The 11,692-nt window shown below is 41.9% G+C and overlaps 1 pseudogene; it reads right to left on the reverse strand.

Moving 5' to 3' along the window:
• Positions 1–10,913: 10,913 nt before the first annotated feature.
• On the reverse strand, positions 10,914–11,588 carry LOC145716457 (transcription factor IIIA pseudogene; annotated as a pseudogene).
• Between the last annotated feature and the right edge of the window lie 104 nt (positions 11,589–11,692).

Genomic DNA, 11,692 nt, shown 5'->3' on the forward strand with positions numbered 1-11,692 from the left:
TAGCTGGAAATCTCCCTGAGATAAAGAAACAAAAGAAATGTAGTTGGATGGGCATATCACTCTTTTGATATCATTCAGGCTACCAGTCCATTTTGGGGGGAACTGGAAGCCACTGCTTTGTCTTGCAAATCTCTACAAAACCTGAAATGTGGCTCTAGAAGCAATTCAGCCCCACCTATCTTTACCAATCCCCAGACCTCACATATTCATCTCACAATGCTCATAGACACTGGGACATAACAGAATTGTCCTGCACTTAAGAAAAAGAAGGAAAATTTTAAATTATCCTAGACCTCTGATTATAGGCAAATATGCCCCCAAAACTCCATGTTGGAGAAAACTTGGATACTCTCTCTGTGCCTTTGTGATGTAGACTTTTTTTTTTTTTGGAGGAGTTATTTTATTTTATTTTTTTAGATTTTATTTATTTATTTTAGAGAGAGAGTATATGTGTGCACACACACACATGCACGAGCAGAGGGGGAGGGAGAGAGAATCTCAAGCAGACTCCATGCTGAGCATGGAGCCCAACGAGGGGCTGGGTCCCACGATCACAAGATCACGACCTGAGCAGAAACCAAGAGTTGGCAGTTTAACCAACTGAGCCACCCATGTCTCTGTGATGTAGACTTTCTATCCCCATCTTGTCTAGGACTGAAGAGCCACTCTTTGAAATTCAAACTTTAGGGAGATGTTTCTCACCAGAAGAAAGAGAGAAAAAGGGAGATATTTGGAAATTGGGCTAATGAAAAATCTTAGATGTCTTCTCCAGAAATTAGTAGAGAAAGCACTAGCCATCTAAACAGGTAACCTTAATTTATTCCATCTGCCAGAAACACAGTTTGGATCCAACTGCTCTTTCATAAATGAGTGAGTTTTGCATTATACCCATTTCATGGTTAAAATTTTAAAACGAAAGCTGTAAAATTTGTGTCTATATGTTCATGTGCATCTACGTATGTATGTTACAGGTGTGTGACATTTCCCTACCTCTGAATGGTATTGCCAAAATTCATTTGTAAAGAGTTCTATTTAATTGGCTTCAAAACAAACAAGCATTTAACTTATATAAATTAAGGATTGGGCATTCTAAAACTCTCAGAAATATAGAAACCAAGCCAAATATTTTTCAAGTTCATGTGATGTGGGATAATCTTTGGTAACTGGAAGCTAGTTGAAGTTTGTTAGTTTAATTAAAATAGTTGTGTCTTTGTGAAGACATTAAATGCAATGCAGATAAACAACTACCTGTGTTGAATAATCAAATTCATGTTATCTCTTTTTTTTTTTTTAAAGATTTTTTATTTATTTATTTGAGAGACAGAGAATGAGAGACAGAGAGCATGAGAGGGAGGAGGGTCAGAGGGAGAAGCAGACTCCCTGCCGAGCAGGGAGCCTGATGCGGGACTCGATCCCGGGACTCCAGGATCATGACCTGAGCCGAAGGCAGTCGCTTAACCAACTGAGCCACCCAGGCGCCCCCAAATTCATGTTATCTCTTACAAAACTTGTCAGCAAGAAGAATAACCTGGGATGATGGCTGACTTTGTCTAATATCTTGTGAGGTTTTTGTGAGTAATCTAAGCATCATCACTGGGAGCAAGTGAGTTAGATAGCTATAAGTGGGAAAAGAGTTTTTAGGTGAACTTTTTAACAATAATTATATTTTATGGTATGTGTACTTAAAAATAATTTCAATTCTCTTTGGTAACTTGGAACTTTAAAGTTGTGCTGAGTTAAGTTAAATGATGAGAAATTCATTGAATATCTAGACCATTTACTGAACATAAGTTTATCTATTTTTGGCTTCTTATTACAGAGGCACTAAAGATATTTGTGTCTGTTAGTAAACATGTCTTGTGCTACACTGAGAGATTGTACTATTTTTTTAAAAGGCATATGCTTGTAGAAATTATGAAATGTATTCATAAATTTGCCAATCTAAAAAATGTGGGTGTAACAGGCTGTTCACAGCTGCTTACTTCTTAGTTTTGCTAGAAATGAAAGTTTCTAAGGGTTAAGAATTCTAACATATGTAATTAAAGCTACTAGAGGTAATAAGGAAAACAACTCTGTACGAAAGGAATTTTGGATAATAAAATGTATGAGATATGAAGATGCACTTTTGTTAAAGGAAAAAGAAAGTAAAATTGTCCTAAAGTAAAACTAGCATAGAAAGTTGGGGAAAGAAAGAGAATTTTACTCTGTGTGGTCAAGTTGGCTAAAATGTAATGAGTTTATGATAAGGATTATAAAATTAAGCTTTAAAATCGGTAGTGTATTTATGTAAAGCTAAAACTTGATTTTCTTTCATTTACTAAAAGGACAAAGTTTTCAGGGACCATTGATCTCCTCCTCATAAGAGATAGTTTTTCTTTACCTTTTAAGTAATCTGCCTAAAAAGCAAAGATTTTGTGTTTTATCAGGATGATTTCCTATTCTCCTTACCATCTGTGGTCTTTGATTGCTTAAGAAAACTGGGTCTTCTCAATATTAAGAGCTACATTTTGCTCACAGCTATATAACTTTCTGTATTTGCCTTTGAAATCTTTTATTATCACTTGGGTAGAACAGATAATTATGTATTGTTTCATAATGGTCTGTGATGTTTGTGTGGATATATGTTATTCACATTGGGGTTCCAGAAATTTTATAAAATTCCTAGAATTCTGGTATGTCCCAGTACAATGCTATCACTTATAATTCTATTATTAATTTGAAATGTTTTATGTTATAGAAATAAGCAAATTTCTTTGTCAGTTGTATTATAATGAACTCTCATCAAATCTTTAGCTGTGGCCATTTAAAAATCTTTTGCCATTTACAGTAATTGTTTTACTGTGATGTTTTTGCAAAAGTGCTTCCTCTTTAGTGAGACTCATGGAAAGAACTCTTGAATGCAGGTATCTGATAATTTTAAGATCATACCATTGATTTAGCTGCCTATGTCTTAGAGCAACTTGGTTAAATATACCTTTGTGTACAAAGATGAAACATTTATCTTTTTCTCCTTACCAGATCGCTCCAGAATTCAGAAACTCTCAGTGAGTATTCTTATTTTTATGGCAATATAATTATTTGCATAAGTTCAATAAGAACCTGTTCTCTTTGTAACATTACGGACACAACTGGAAATTGATTATATTACCAAGGCTTTGACTAGACTGTCATATTTGAGAGAGATGTACATGCTTGGATATGACCAGACAGCTTTAAGGAACTAAAGTTGACTTTATGGAGCCAATAAAGTCCCTTGGAAAAACAGCCTCGTCCCTTGCTTACAGGCTTCCCAGCAGTTTTGCCAGGTGCTTAAGGAAGGTCACTTCATGGCAAGTGCAGAAACCTCAGGATATTTTGGGATCCTTAAGAAGAGAGGAATCACCCAAATCTATAGGTATTGCAGGCGAGTCTGGCAAGTCCTTCGTTTGGCTTCCTGGCCTTGAGAGGCTTTTAAAAGTCCCATTTGAGGTTCCTTATGAAAAGTTCCAGTGAAGCAGATTAAGAGTCTATATGGTTAATTGTTACTCTTATTGGACTTATGTAAATAATCAGGTCAAGTTTATTGAGACTAGACTAATTTTGCAAACAAATATATTTTACTGTAATGATCTTTGGTAGAAATGGGGTAATTTTAGAGAGAAAAATTATGTTTCAGTAGGAACTATTAATACAACTGGTGGATATTAAATTCCAATTCTGTTCATTGACTTCGAGGTTTTGTTATTTACCTGTAAACTGACCTGGATCCTGAATTCTTCCAGTTTCCTCAAATATCTGGCCACAGATCTCCAAACTAACATTTCCAACTTTCTCCCACCTTTTGGCTTGGAATCGCTAAGAACAAAATTTTGCCCAAAAAGTCCCGCAAACTGAATATGAACGACTTGCTATAAACTTCAGAGAAATCAACGCAACAGGTCATGTTAGACAATCGTCATGCCTCTTGAAGATCAGAAGGATCACCAGAGACATTCAAACTGCAAACCCTTCTGGAAGAAGACCTGTCAGATTGCTACCACCTGCCCTCACTATCTGAAGATGCTTCTAGCCTGACATCTAGAAATGTTCTTGACTGGCTGCCTCCTGGGCTCAGAAACTGATTTATAATTTGTTCCAATCATTAACCTTTGTTTTTCTTTTGTTTCCATAGAAATGCCATATTAAACACCTGATTTCTCCTAACTTTGGGAGCTCACCTTTAGGACGCTCCTGGAATGAGACACAGCTGTTTACCTGAACTGACCTGTTCCCAGGACTGAGTGACTGGTTCAGTGAGATAGGGAGTAATCTATCAACTCAGCTTCTGGACAGTGAAAATTCTTCAAAGTTTCAAAGGTGGGACTGAAGGAGAGCAAAATATGCCCCCCCGCCAAAAATGTGCCTCTTTGGCACAGGGAATGTTTTAGGCTGGTTATTTTTGAGAAGCAGCCAACTTGGGAAGAGCTCTGAAAACCAAGTAGAAATTACCCTTTTATAAGAGACATTTGCATGTTTGTAGGAAATCTCCATGTGTAAGGTGTCTCCCTCGATACCAGGATGAGGCGGAGGGCTAAATCTCCAGAAACTGTTCAATCATTGGAGTTGGCAGGGACTTAAATCTGCATAACCACCTAACCCCGTTCACTGTGCTTTTCCTGGCCATCCCCCATAACTGACTCCCCCCACCAACCCAGCATCTTTTGTCTTTAGCTGAAGATGGAATTTAAGGTGATGGCTTGGGTCATTTATGAGAGTTACTCGGTTTTCCTGGGTCTCTCCCTTGTAACTAGGAGGTATACATGTTATTAAACTTTATTTGATTTTCTCCTATTAATATCTCCTGTCTTATATCAGTTTAATTATTAGACCAGCCAAGAACCTAGAAGGGAAGGAGGGAAAAGTTCTCCCCCTCTGACTTCTCTCTCTGGGCCTGTTTCCTCTTCTGTAAAATAAAGAGCTTGGGCTGATTATCTGCTGATTTGAATGTTCTGTGAATTTCTTGCAATCATGTCAACCATTATATTATCATTATTCAGCATCTGGAAGTAATGCTCCCTCTGCTAAACCCCCAGAGCATTTTATCTATGTGTTAAAAATCGCCATTTATCACTTTGTGTCTCAAGTTCCAGTTATTTATGAACATTTCTTTCTTTCTTTTTTTTTCTAAACTGGACTAAGTACTCTTGGCAGGGCGTCTTTTTCATCCTTGTATCCCCCACAGCCCCAGCATAGCACCAGGCACATGGCTTTCACCCGATAACACTAAGTGTGGATGAAAAATGAATGAGTGAAGATGGCCACTATTCACTATTTGTCCTCAGGCAAGATGACTTGATTTAGAGTTTTTCTTATAAAAAGCACATTCTTTCTACTTGATATAATTTAATATATGTGTTCCAAAATGCAGAGAAAGAAATAAATCTCATTTTTAAAAGATGCTTTTATTTTAGAAGAATCTTATTGAACTGTTCCCCTACAGGGTCTCTTCCATACCAGACTTTAAATCAAAGCAACATGTTGTTCAAGTTTTCTGGAAGATACTGCTCTACAAATGTTATCTGGGCTCGCTCTCTGCCCCAAGTTGATGGATTATCATTCCGCAACAATTCCCCTCTCACTGTGGACACAATGTACCCATTGATGTTGGGTGCAACCAGGTAGGCTGGCTTTGGCCAAAGGAATGTTAGTCAATGTAAAATACAGGCAAAGACCTTAAATGTGCCTGTGTGGTTTTTCATACCTCTTGTCCTCCTGCTACTTACCATGCAAAGAACACGGGGAAGAGACCACATCCCAAGCTGCAGCCTGGATCAGCCACAGGGCGACCAACCTGCAACACCATGATAAAAATGAAAAGATACTGGGTGTTGAGGTTGTTTGTTATGGGGTGTTATTGTAACAATAGGTGGCCGTTATTTCCAGTTTCTAGTTTTATCCTTGTATAGATCTACTTTCCTCAACGATTCATTATGAATGTCTTCGTGCTTTTGGAATAGAGATAGATGCCCTGCTTGGACATTTACTTATTTATTTATTTTGTAGTGACAGGTTGGTCAAACAGGTGACTTCTGGAGACATAAGCCCGCATTTTGAGAACTGAGTTGAGTATCTCTGATTCTCTATGGTTGTGTCCATATTTAACTTGTTGTTCTTTATGTTTTTAAATAATTTGGAACATAGTCTCTGGAAACATTACACGATTCACTAACTTTTTTTTTGAGATTTTATTTATTCATTCGAGACACAGAAATATATATATATATAGAGAGAGAGAGAGAGAGAGAGACCATGAGCAGGGGGAGAGGCAGAGGGAGAAGCAGTCTCCCTGCTGAGCCAGGAGCTGGATGTGGGGCTCGATCCCAGGACCCCGGGATCATGACCCGAGCCGAAGGAAGACGCTTAACCATCTGAGCCACCCAGGTGCCCCTCACTAACTTTCCTTTAAAAATTAACACATATATCCTGTGTCATATTTTATGGACTCAGAAGTTCCAAATCACTCTTCCCTATTTAAACTAATGGCTGAAATACTTTTTATAGGATTAAAAAATTTCAAAAATAAGCTTGGGTTAAAATAAGGGCATTCATATATTTTTTAATGTGGTAAAATTTATATAACATAGAACCAACTATTTCGAAGAAGGCCTCTAGTTTTAATTTACTCTAATAAGTGCCTGGCTGCTTTATGCATATTAAATGTCAGGGTAAACCACAATTTGGGGTACATATTAGAGTCAGAGGGGGAAGGAAAAAGAAAATGCCAAGAGGAGTTTGAGAAGGAGAGAAGGCTGGACCAAGAGAGAGGACTGGAAAAGAAAGACACTCCCACATGGTTATTCCGTGGCTGATCTTCTGCTCACCACCCTGTGCTCAATGGACCATGTTGGGTCTAATCAGGGCTCTATTCTCTGGGAGCTGGGGGTGCTGATGCACGTCAGCATCCATCAGTTAAATCAGTTTCTAATTGCATATAATCTTGGAACTAGTGGAGGAAAAAATGAACTGACAAACATTATTTGTTTTCATTTCTGCTCTTTTTGCCTTTGCATTTTCTTTTCTTTTTTTTTTTTTTTTTAAGATTTTATTTATTTATCTGACAGAGAGAGACACAGCGAGAGAGGGAACACAAGCAGGGGGAGTGGCAGAGGGAGAAGCAGGCTCCCAGCGGAGCAGGGAGCCCGACACGGGGCTCGATCCCAGGACCCTGGGATCATGACCTGAGCCGAAGGCAGATGCCCAATGACTGAGCCACCCAGGCGCCCCTGCCTTTGCATTTTCAAGTGGGAAGTTAAGATATTGAAAGTCCTTGACTTTAACTCAGGTCTAAAACTTCTTATCTCTTTGCTCAGGTTTGGGGCATTTTCCTAATTTGTGAGATTTGAGTCTATTTGACTGGGATGGCTTATAATCCTCCTCCCATATCGCCAGGGGCCCTTCTCCCTGCAGGCTTGCTGTGGGCTTGATCCCTGATTCGGTAACCCTAAGCATGAGTTTATGGCAGGGGCCTGGGGATTCTGGGGGTCCCTGAGACCCTTTCAGTGGTTCTGCAAAGTCAAGGTATTTTTCATGATAATTCTACCATGTTATAAGCTTGTGTTCACATGAGTGTGATGTGGGGTTTTCCAGAGGCTACACGATGTGTGACATCATAATAGTTTAAATGCAGAAGCAGACATGAGACTCTAGCTGACTTCTGTTCAGCCAGACATTGAAGAGATTTGCAAAAATTTAAAATCATGCCATCCTTGCAATTTTTTCTTTTGGAAAATACAGTTATTTTTCATAAAAATAAGTTATTTACATTGACATGTAATGGGTTTACTATTTTAAAAATTTCTCAGTTCTAATGTGGTGAATATTGATAGCTATCTCCCACATAAACATAAGCTCTTTGGAGTCCTGAATGGGGTGCTAAGACCTAAAAGCCTGAGGACAGCTGCTCTAGGGTCAGTGTGTCTACACTTTCCCACTACACAGCTGTGCTCAGCCTGGTGGAAAGAGAAAGAGAAGATTGCCGAAGGGGCCCTTGGGCGTTTGGCCTCTGCTCTGGGTAAGGGCCTGAGCAGGTCTGCACTGTGGGATTGCCCCATCGTGGGTCTGCTCTTGGGGGGCACTGAGCCTTTCCAGGGCTGGGTCTTGCAGACCACCTGCTCCAGACCCTCTCTGCAGATCTTTCCAGGTCACCAGCCCCAGCAGCACCCTGAGGCCTGCAGGAGGTAGCATTTGCACTGAGAGAATGTCCACAGAATGGACAATGGAGAGATGGTATATGTAAACATAGAGCCTCTGCAGCAACCAGGCCCAAACAGCCAGGACTAGGTCAATGACTGCTAACTTCCCTGAATTTTGCCTCTACTTCTAACTCAACCAACATGGAAAAGCTAAATATGCCCTCATGACCAATCACATAGGATGCCTGCTTCTAGTTAGCTTCCCCATGCCCACAGCTTCTCATCAGGGCCCACATGGAGCCTTCTGTCTTGTGCACTATAAAGCTTCCCCCCTCCCTGCTTTGCTTGCTTTTCAGTCTCTTCCAGAGCAAGTGTTATGGGTTGTGTCCCCCAGACACTCATATGTTGACGTCCTAATCCAGTATCTCAGAATATGACCTTATTTAGAAATAAAATCACTGCAGATGTAATTAGTTAAGATGAGGTCATACTGGAGTAGAGCGGGCCCTTCATCCAATATGACTAGGATCCTTATAAAAGGGGAACATTTGGACATAGATGTGTGCACAGGCAGAATGCCATGTGGACCTGAAGACGGAGGCCTAGGTGAGGCATTTACAAGTCAAGGAACGCCGAAGAGTGCCAGCAAGCCCCCAGAAGCTAGAGGAGAGGCCTGGAACAGGTGGATTCTCCCTAGCACCTTCAGAGGGAGCCTGGCTCTTCAGATACCATGCCCGCAGCCTTCTGCCCTCTAGAACGGTGAGAGCGTCCGTTTCGTCCAAGGCACTGAGTTTGCGGGACTTTAGTACAAGAGACCTAGCAACGAACAGAGCCGGACACGGTGGCTGACTCCCTAGCTACAGCACGCTCTGAATAAATAATAGCCTTTGCTTGCTCTCACTGGGGGTCTTCATCCATTTCCACAGCACCCACAGGCTTGCGGTGGAAAGGACAGGCCTTCAGACAGAGTTGGCAGGACCCCAGGCAGCCAGGCTTTGGGTCACAAGCCAGAGAGTGGAAGTGGAAGGCTGCCGGAAACTTTTGCTCAGGTTGCAGGTTTTGAGGCTTTGATCCGGCTGCGTGATGTCCTGACATAGTCTGATAGGCTCGGGACTGACCTTCAGGTCGGCCTCCATGCTGCTCTGCCGTCCCTCCCCTCGGGGGCTTGTTGCCAGAGGACCTCCCCGGGCCTGGCTCTGGGGGGTGGTGGGCAGACCCCGGAGCTCCTGTGTCCTGCAGGGGCTGACTGGAAACAAGTTATTTTGAGACCAGCACAGGCTGTACAGATAACAGTAATAGTATTTTATTGCTGAAGTAGTGTGAGAAATGTTGGGGTGGGGGACAAGAATGGAGATGAGTTTAAAAATAGAAGGCTGTAATTAGCCAGGCATGGGTTTGTTCTGGAAGGCAACAATTACTACGGCAACCACACATCCCAGATTTTCCAGGACGGTCTCCATTCCATGGAATCTGATTCTTTTCAGTAAAGGTGATCTGTTAAACATCTAAGTGCAATTTAACGTTAGGGAATTATATGACATTACACATGAATTAATTCAGTAATCCAAATAAACATTTGATCATGTCAACACTCATTTTCTTCCTTTTTTTTTTTTTTTAAAGATTTTATTTATTTATTTATTAGAGAGCGAGCGAGAGAGAAACAGCATGAGAGGGGGGAAGGTCAGAGGGAGAAACAGGCTCCCCGCCGAGCCGGGAACCCAATGTGGGGCTCGATCCCAGGACTCCGGGATCATGACCTGAGCCGAAGGCAGTCGCTCAACCGACTGAGCCACCCAGGCGCCCCTCTTCCTTTTTTTTTTTTTTTTGTTATGCAAACATAGTCATCACAGTGGCCATGGTCTCTGCCTTCAGGTTAAGAGCTGAACTCTGAGGATAAGAATTCAGGCAGGTGTGTGCTCGAAGTGGGGATCCCTGAGAGAGTGTGAAGGGGAGAGTAGACTTAAACTTCTTGGCTGGAGACCTTGACGTTTTTCACTGGATGTGAATCCAAGGGGCCAGTTCTCAAGTTTTTGCTGTATTCCGTGGTATACCAGCGTGGGTCAGCAGGGAACACGCGTGTAGCTGCTCTGTGTGTGGATTATTGTGGCAGGCATGTCGTGCTTACCACGCAGTGACAGGTGTGCATGAAATCATCTCTGCAGAGCCTGGAGTCCAGAGCTTGGGGCCAGAGAGACCAGAGCCCCCCGGGGGCACCAGCGTGGGTGGGGAGGTGTGAATGTGGATAAGAAACCATTTTTCTGTTTCCTGCCTGGGTTCTCAGAGGAGGGAAGGGTTGTGTTTGGAGAGGGATGGAGGCCAGCAGGAGTCCAGGAGGCGAGGACACTGGGGGTGAAGGTGGCGGTGGGGAGGAATGCTCAGCTTAGCACCAGAAACCTACATTTTGGAAACTTGAACATTCATTGCTATTTGCATTTTCAATAAGATTCTCCTAGTTTTCTGCAGTGTTTTATTAACATTCTTTTGCAAATATCAGCTAATTTTGGTTATACTCAGGAGATAAGAGGAAAGAGACTTTGATCTGGGATTGGAAGTTTGGTGGGCATAGTGGAAATCAGAGTGAAAAAAAACCCAAAAAACCACATTCCAAGGGGAAGGCAGATCTTGGAGGGAGGAGCCTGGGAACCCTGGACCTAAGCTGAAAAATACACCCCTCTCTACCAGCATCTCTCTAAACCTCTTCTCTGTTAAACTGTGCGGGGTGGAGCCGGGGAGGGGGGCGGAGAGGGTTGTGTTTTGTGGTTTGCTTTTTTTTGTTGTTGTTGTTGTGCATCAGTGATTTTAATAAAGAAAAGTGTGCTTCTGAGCAGAAATAATTGAGCTGAATGCTGTGGTCTCATTTAAACAAAGCGGTGGGAGGGTCAGTTGAGGGCAAGGAGCGCAACAGTCGAGAGCACCTTGTCTTCGGTACAGTTCGGTGTCTCTCCGTTTTCAGGCGCAGATAAGCCTTGTCCTTGCTTCCTTTTAGGAGGAATATAGCCACTGAGACGAGAGGCCAAACTCCGTTTTTCACGAGATGGTTTTACTTTGAGCTTCTTCTTGTCAGGGTCATGCACAACGGCATGCCTAGCGAGACTTTGTTTCATTGCAAATGTTTTGCCACAGCCGGGATGTTCACAGGTAAATGGGCGCATTTCCTCGTGAAAAGAGAGAATGTGGCTCTGGAGATTAAAGACAGTTGTGTAGGTTCTACCACAGCCTTCTCTTGGACACCGGCATACATCCCTTTCTGGGGCGTGAGTTTTCATATGCTGCTTAAGGTAATCCTTGCGCTTAAATGTGTCCTCTTTATGGGTTTCTCTCACATGTTTTAGAAGCTCTGTCCATGTTTTTGCCACAAAGGAACATTCTTTTTGATACATATAGCTTGAACAGCGGCTCATTGGTGTGCTGGCACTGATGGATTCTCAGCTGCTGGTGTTTCTTTTTTTTTTTTTTAAAAGATTTTATTTATTTATTTGGAGAGAGAGAATGAGAGACAGAGAGCATGAGAGGGAGGAGGGTCAGAGGGAGAAGCAGAC

This window comes from Leptonychotes weddellii, chromosome 1 (genome assembly GCF_054177405.1).
Source record: "Leptonychotes weddellii isolate Sample4059 chromosome 1, ASM5417740v2, whole genome shotgun sequence".
NCBI lineage: Eukaryota > Metazoa > Chordata > Mammalia > Carnivora > Phocidae > Leptonychotes > Leptonychotes weddellii.